Source organism: Ptiloglossa arizonensis, unplaced genomic scaffold (genome assembly GCF_051014685.1).
Source record: "Ptiloglossa arizonensis isolate GNS036 unplaced genomic scaffold, iyPtiAriz1_principal scaffold0023, whole genome shotgun sequence".
Taxonomy (NCBI): Eukaryota; Metazoa; Arthropoda; class Insecta; order Hymenoptera; family Colletidae; genus Ptiloglossa; species Ptiloglossa arizonensis.
In genome coordinates, this window is record NW_027478393.1 from 2,090,583 (window position 1) to 2,097,221 (window position 6,639).

A 6,639-nucleotide genomic window follows, 5' to 3' on the forward strand; every position below is an offset into this window, starting at 1 on the left:
ACTGAGATAGTTCCCTCCGTTACTCTACATCTTCACAATTCAAAGAAATTTTAAGATCCATCACAATTCTCTTTTCCTTTTCTCCCTTAGAGACTTAAAATAGTATCCCACAATCGACAAAACACGATTCGTTCGCAGCGCACTACCTTCGTGCAAGTACCTCTAGCGCTAGGCATCCATCGTTTAGGCACGGATACTACACGCTGGGCATCATCGACGCATGGTCGAGAAAGCGCGGACAAGTGTCATGCCGGTCTTTTCGAGAAAGCGCCTATCGTTACTATTCATATCGAGAAAGTACGTACGAACGCCGGTTTCATCGATCTCAGACACCCGTATTTCAATCTTTGCTCGTGTCGTCCCAAATGCCCTCTCTCGACGGAGAGGAGCCGACAATTTTAGTTTAAAACAATTTATACAATCGCTCGGACTGTAAGAGTTGATGCATAGTAAAGTACGATTATACACGTTCGTGTATAAAAGTCTATCAGCGTCGCTTTGACGCGTATACCACATAAGAGCCATTCGGTCAAAGACACCGACTCGTGGCACTGCTGTATAGAGAAATAGTAGCGGAACGAAACACGGTGCGAAAACAGTTGAGAAAATCTCAAGGAGCGATGACTGCTTCTCGACCGAGGTCGAAGAATAGCCAAGCGCCCGACGCTGCCTCGACCGGCCGCCCGTACCGTTCGGTCTCTTATAGGTACCGAACGGCCGGCCGGGACGCCGGCGACGCACGGTCCACAGCACGCGCGCTTACGGGGGAAAACCGCCGCAACGACAGACCGCCCGGGCGACCCGCTGGAACTTAGACGGAAAACCACATTCCGAACAAATCACGATACAGCGCACTACGACCAATCGAACAAAGAATAAATGAAACATATATGTTAGTAGCATACCACAGGACGAATAAATACAAATATTTAATAATTTCAGGGCCGTATTGCCTCCCGGTCACATCGGTCCGGAACGAAAATTTCGAGCTATCCACACGTTAGGCACACCACCGTGTAGCTGGCATGCTAAAACACGCTGCTGTGTGCTCAAAGTGTACGGTCGTCGTGTCCGTTCTCGAGATAATAGAGAAGAACTGTTCGATACGTGCCGAAAGTTTCAAAGTCCCAGCGGCGTGATGCTTCCCGGTCACATCGGTCCGGAACGAAAATTTCGAGCTATCCACACGTTAGGCACACCACCGTGTAGCTGGCATGCTAAAACACGCTGCTGTGTGCTCAAAGTGTACGGTCGTCGTGTCCGTTCTCGAGATAATAGAGAAGAACTGTTCGATACGTGCCGAAAGTTTCAAAGTCCCAGCGGCGTGATGCTTCCCGGTCACATCGGTCCGGAACGAAAATTTCGAGCTATCCACACGTTAGGCACACCACCGTGTAGCTGGCATGCTAAAACACGCTGCTGTGTGCTCAAAGTGTACGGTCGTCGTGTCCGTTCTCGAGATAATAGAGAAGAACTGTTCGATACGTGCCGAAAGTTTCAAAGTCCCAGCGGCGTGTTGCTTCCCGGTCACATCGGTCCGGAACGAAAATTTCGAGCTATCCACACGTTAGGCACGCCACCGTGTAGCTGGCATGCTAAAACACGCTGCTGTGTGCTCAAAGTGTACGGTCGTCGTGTCCGTTCTCGAGATAATAGAGAAGAACTGTTCGATACGTGCCGAAAGTTTCAAAGTCCCAGCGGCGTGATGCTTCCCGGTCACATCGGTCCGGAACGAAAATTTCGAGTTATCCACACGTTAGGCACACCACCGTGTAGCTGGCATGCTAAAACACGCTGCTGTGTGCTCAAAGTGTACGGGCGTCGTGTCCGTTCTCGAGATAATAGAGAAGAACTGTTCGATACGTGCCGAAAGTTTCAAAGTCCCAGCGGCGTGTTGCTTCCCGGTCACATCGGTCCGGAACGAAAATTTCGAGCTATCCACACGTTAGGCACACCACCGTGTAGCTGGCATGCTAAAACACGCTGCTGTGTGCTCAAAGTGTACGGTCGTCGTGTCCGTTCTCGAGATAATAGAGAAGAACTGTTCGATACGTGCCGAAAGTTTCAAAGTCCCAGCGGCGTGTTGCTTCCCGGTCACATCGGTCCGGAACGAAAATTTCGAGCTATCCACACGTTAGGCACACCACCGTGTAGCTGGCATGCTAAAACACGCTGCTGTGTGCTCAAAGTGTACGGTCGTCGTGTCCGTTCTCGAGATAATAGAGAAGAACTGTTCGATACGTGCCGAAAGTTTCAAAGTCCCAGCGGCGTGTTGCTTCCCGGTCACATCGGTCCGGAACGAAAATTTCGAGCTATCCACACGTTAGGCACACCACCGTGTAGCTGGCATGCTAAAACACGCTGCTGTGTGCTCAAAGTGTACGGTCGTCGTGTCCGTTCTCGAGATAATAGAGAAGAACTGTTCGATACGTGCCGAAAGTTTCAAAGTCCCAGCGGCGTGATGCTTCCCGGTCACATCGGTCCGGAACGAAAATTTCGAGCTATCCACACGTTAGGCACACCACCGTGTAGCTGGCATGCTAAAACACGCTGCTGTGTGCTCAAAGTGTACGGTCGTCGTGTCCGTTCTCGAGATAATAGAGAAGAACTGTTCGATACGTGCCGAAAGTTTCAAAGTCCCAGCGGCGTGTTGTTTCCCGGTCACATCGGTCCGGAACGAAAATTTCGAGCTATCCACACGTTAGGCACACCACCGTGTAGCTGGCATGCTAAAACACGCTGCTGTGTGCTCAAAGTGTACGGTCGTCGTGTCCGTTCTCGAGATAATAGAGAAGAACTGTTCGATACGTGCCGAAAGTTTCAAAGTCCCAGCGGCGTAGCGGGATCCATGGGGGCGCCCATACCGGATAGTTCTGAATAAACTCCGGCCATGGGCGCCCCCGATCACCGAGGGTCTCGACCCCCAGCTCTTGAGGGACGTGGTCGACACGCTCTTCCCGATCGTGGGGGAGAGCGGGCCACGTCCCTCTGCGGACCCGACCACCTGGTCCGCGGAGCTGGGGGTCTCGGCTGGGGAGCTAGCCGCGGCCATCCGAAGACTCGGGGCGAAGGATACTGCCCCGGGTCCTTCGGGAGTGCCCGGCCGAGTCTTGGTCTTGGCCGCGGACGTCCTGGGTGACGGCCTCCGGGAGCTATTCGACCGCTGCCTGGAGGCCGGGCGATTCCCCTCCGCATGGAAGGTGGCCCGAATGGTCCTCCTCCGGAAAGAGGGTAGGCCCGCGGACTCTCCGTCAGCGTACCGGCCGATTTGCCTGCTCGACGATGTGGGCAAGCTCCTAGAAAGAGTCGTGGCGGCCCGCATCGTCGGGCACCTGTCGCGGGGTGGGCCCGGGCTGGCGGAGTGCCAGTTCGGGTTCCGGGAAGGCCGGTCGACGATCGACGCGATTCGACGCGTCCGGTCCCTCTCGGCCTCGGCGGTCTCCCGGGGTGGGGTGGCATTGGCGGTGTCCTTGGACATCGCCAATGCGTTTAACACCCTACCCTGGGCGGCGATTAGGCGGGGGCTTGAGGAACATCGAGTCCCCGCCTACCTTAGGGCAGTCGTCGAGGACTACCTCCGCGACAGGTGGATCGAGTATCCGGGCCGGTGCGGGACGGAGAGGAGAGCGGTGTACTCCGGGGTTCCGCAGGGGTCGGTGTTAGGACCCCTGCTGTGGAACCTCGGGTACGACACCGTCCTGCGGGCCGAAGACCTCCCCGACGGCGTCAGTCTGACATGTTACGCGGACGACACCTTGTTGTTGGCCGTCGGGGGGGACTGGAGGGGGGCTGTTCGGGCCGCCGAGGACGGTGCCCGGCGCGTCGTCTCCCGGATCAGGGGGATCGGTTTGGAGGTGGCTCTCCACAAAACCGAGGTACTCGGGATGTATAGACCCCGGGGAGAGCCGCCTCCCCCCCTGATCCGGGTGGGTGAGACAGACGTCGAGGTGAGGTCTCAGATGAAATATCTGGGACTTCACCTCGACAGCCACTGGCGCTTCGAGGGCCATTTCCGGGCCCTGGCCCCGCGGTTGGAGGGGATAGTTGGCGCTTTGGGCCGTATCCTCCCCAACCTGCGGGGCCCGAGTGACCGGGTTCGCCGCCTCTACGCGGGAATGGTCCACTCGGTGGCCCTATACGGGGCCCCCGTTTGGGCGGGCGACCTGGCCGCCTCCCGGCGCAGCAAAGTATTGCTGCGCCGGGTTCAAAGGCGGCTTGCACTGCGGATCGCCCGGGGGTACCGGACCGTTTCGTATGAGGCGGCGAGCGTCCTGTCAGGGCTACCCCCGGCGGACTTGATCGCGGGCGCGCATGCGGCTTTCTACGAGGGCCGCATGCGCGCCCGCGAGGATGGGGTGGTCCTGGCGGGATGCGAGGTGGAGGCCCTGAGGCGCCAGGCCCGGGAGTCCATGCTGCAGCTTTGGCAGCAGCGGCTGGCCGAGCCGTTGTTCGGCCAGAGGACTGTCCGGGCTATCCGGCCGGTCCTGTTTGAGTGGCTGGGTAGGCGCTTCGGCTCACTCACCTACCGGTTGGTGCAGGTGCTGTCCGGGCACGGATGCTTCGGTCAGTACCTGTGCCGGATCGGTGTGGAAGAGGCGGCGCGCTGCTGGCACTGTCCAGCGGACGAGGACACGGCGCAACACACCCTCGAGGTGTGTCCGGCCTGGGGGGTGGAGCGCCGTGTCCTCACGGCCGTGATTGGGGCGGACCTATCGCTGCCGGGCGTGGTACAGGCCATGCTCGGCAGCGAGACGAAGTGGCGGGCCGTGGCCTCCTTCTGCGAGGAGGTAATCTCGCAGAAGGAGGCCGCGAGCCGCATTCGCGAGAGCGGGAGACCGCGAGCGAGGCCCCGTCCGAGGCCGGGGGCGGGTGGGCCTCCGGAAGGGCCGGGGAGGCCACCCTGAGAGCGGCGGGCGGGGGTGCGTAGCCCTTGAGGCTCGTGCCACCGCCCGTCGTCTGAGGGGTGGGTAGAGTAAGGGACGGCGACGCTCTCGAGGGCGGAGAGGCCAGAGCCGCCCTCGGGAGCGTACGAGCCGGGGTGCGGCCGCGCCGACGGCACGGTCCCAGGGCCGTGACCCCGGCGCGGCTATGGGGGCCGTGGGCGGTCGCGAGTGTGGGACTCGCGGCCGCCCTCGGGCGGCCCCCGGGAGTGGGACGTCGGAGCAGTGTGGCCCTGCTCCGACGTCGGGCGCCACAGCGCCGAGGAGAAAACAGGGAAGGGAGGGTGAAGTACCCCCTCCCTTCCCTGGAACGGGAGGACACGGGCGCGAGAGCCCTGCACGGGGGAGCACCTGATGTTATGATGTCTTCGGTCCCAGGTGCTCCCCCTGCATAGTGCGAGGATGGCCACCGTGGTGGGTTTTAGTGGGTAGGTCCCGCGCCCGATGGGTTTCCTTCCGGGCGCGGGGAATCCCACACTCCCCCCGCCCCTCCCCAGGCGGCGGGGGGGTCTTTCGAAGATTTCCCCCACGTTAATAAAAAAAAAAAAAAAAAAAAAAAAGTCCCAGCGGCGTGATGCTTCCCGGTCACATCGGTCCGGAACGAAAATTTCGAGCTATCCACACGTTAGGCACACCACCGTGTAGCTGGCATGCTAAAACACGCTGCTGTGTGCTCAAAGTGTACGGTCGTCGTGTCCGTTCTCGAGATAATAGAGAAGAACTGTTCGATACGTGCCGAAAGTTTCAAAGTCCCAGCGGCGTTCCCTCAGGGGCTGTAGCTTTTTGCTACAGTACGGGACTGGCAAACCCGAGGTGCCCGATGCCAAACCACACCGTAAGACTCCTGTTGGTCGTCGCAACGACCCACTCCCAATTCCTCTTTTGGCTTTGACAGTGGTACGTGACGGCAGGAGGGACGGGGGCCTTGGCTTTACCGCCCGGGCCGCGAGGATGGTAACTCTATAAATTGCCCTCCAATCCTAAGCTGCGGTGCGCGGTGATGGGATGCGTGGTTGGGGGGGAGGCCCCAATCCCAAGCGGCCAACTCCGGGGTACCTGCCGACCCCCCGGAGTATTTAGGCCTGCCCGGGTATGGCGGCTCTGCCCGGGTCGACTTACGTTCCGACCTACTCGTGGGATCCAAAATGGATAAAACAAACTCAAAAAAAAAAAAAAGGGGGAGGGGGGACGGTGCGCGTGGCGCGAGGGGTGGCGACGGAGGGGGCACTCGTGCCCCACCCGGCGCCGTTCGAGGAGGGGGACGAGACGGCGTCGGTCTCGTCCCTGGCGTCCGCGACCAGCGCCGCGGGCGTAAAGAGGCGCAGGACGGTGGAGGGGCGGAGGACGGAGGAAGATCCGTCCACGTCCGCTGCTCCACCGTTGCTCACGGTGACCGACGGGGAGGAGGACCTCAGGGACGAGGATACGGCCCATGTATCGGCCCGTATTGCCTCGTCCCTGAGGTCTATTGAGAAGGTGGCCACCACCTCGCGGGGGCTGACTACAGCCTCCGCGAGGTCGGTTGGCCAGGCCGCGACGGAGGCGCGGAGGGCTCTCCAGGAGCTGGGACGCCGTGTACCAGCTGCCTTGGAGTGCACGAACGCCCAGCTAAGGCAGCGTGTGGAGACGCTGCAGGACGAGCTGGCCTGCTTGCGGAGGGAATCGGACGCCCTTAGGAGGCGCCCTCATCCGGGGCCGA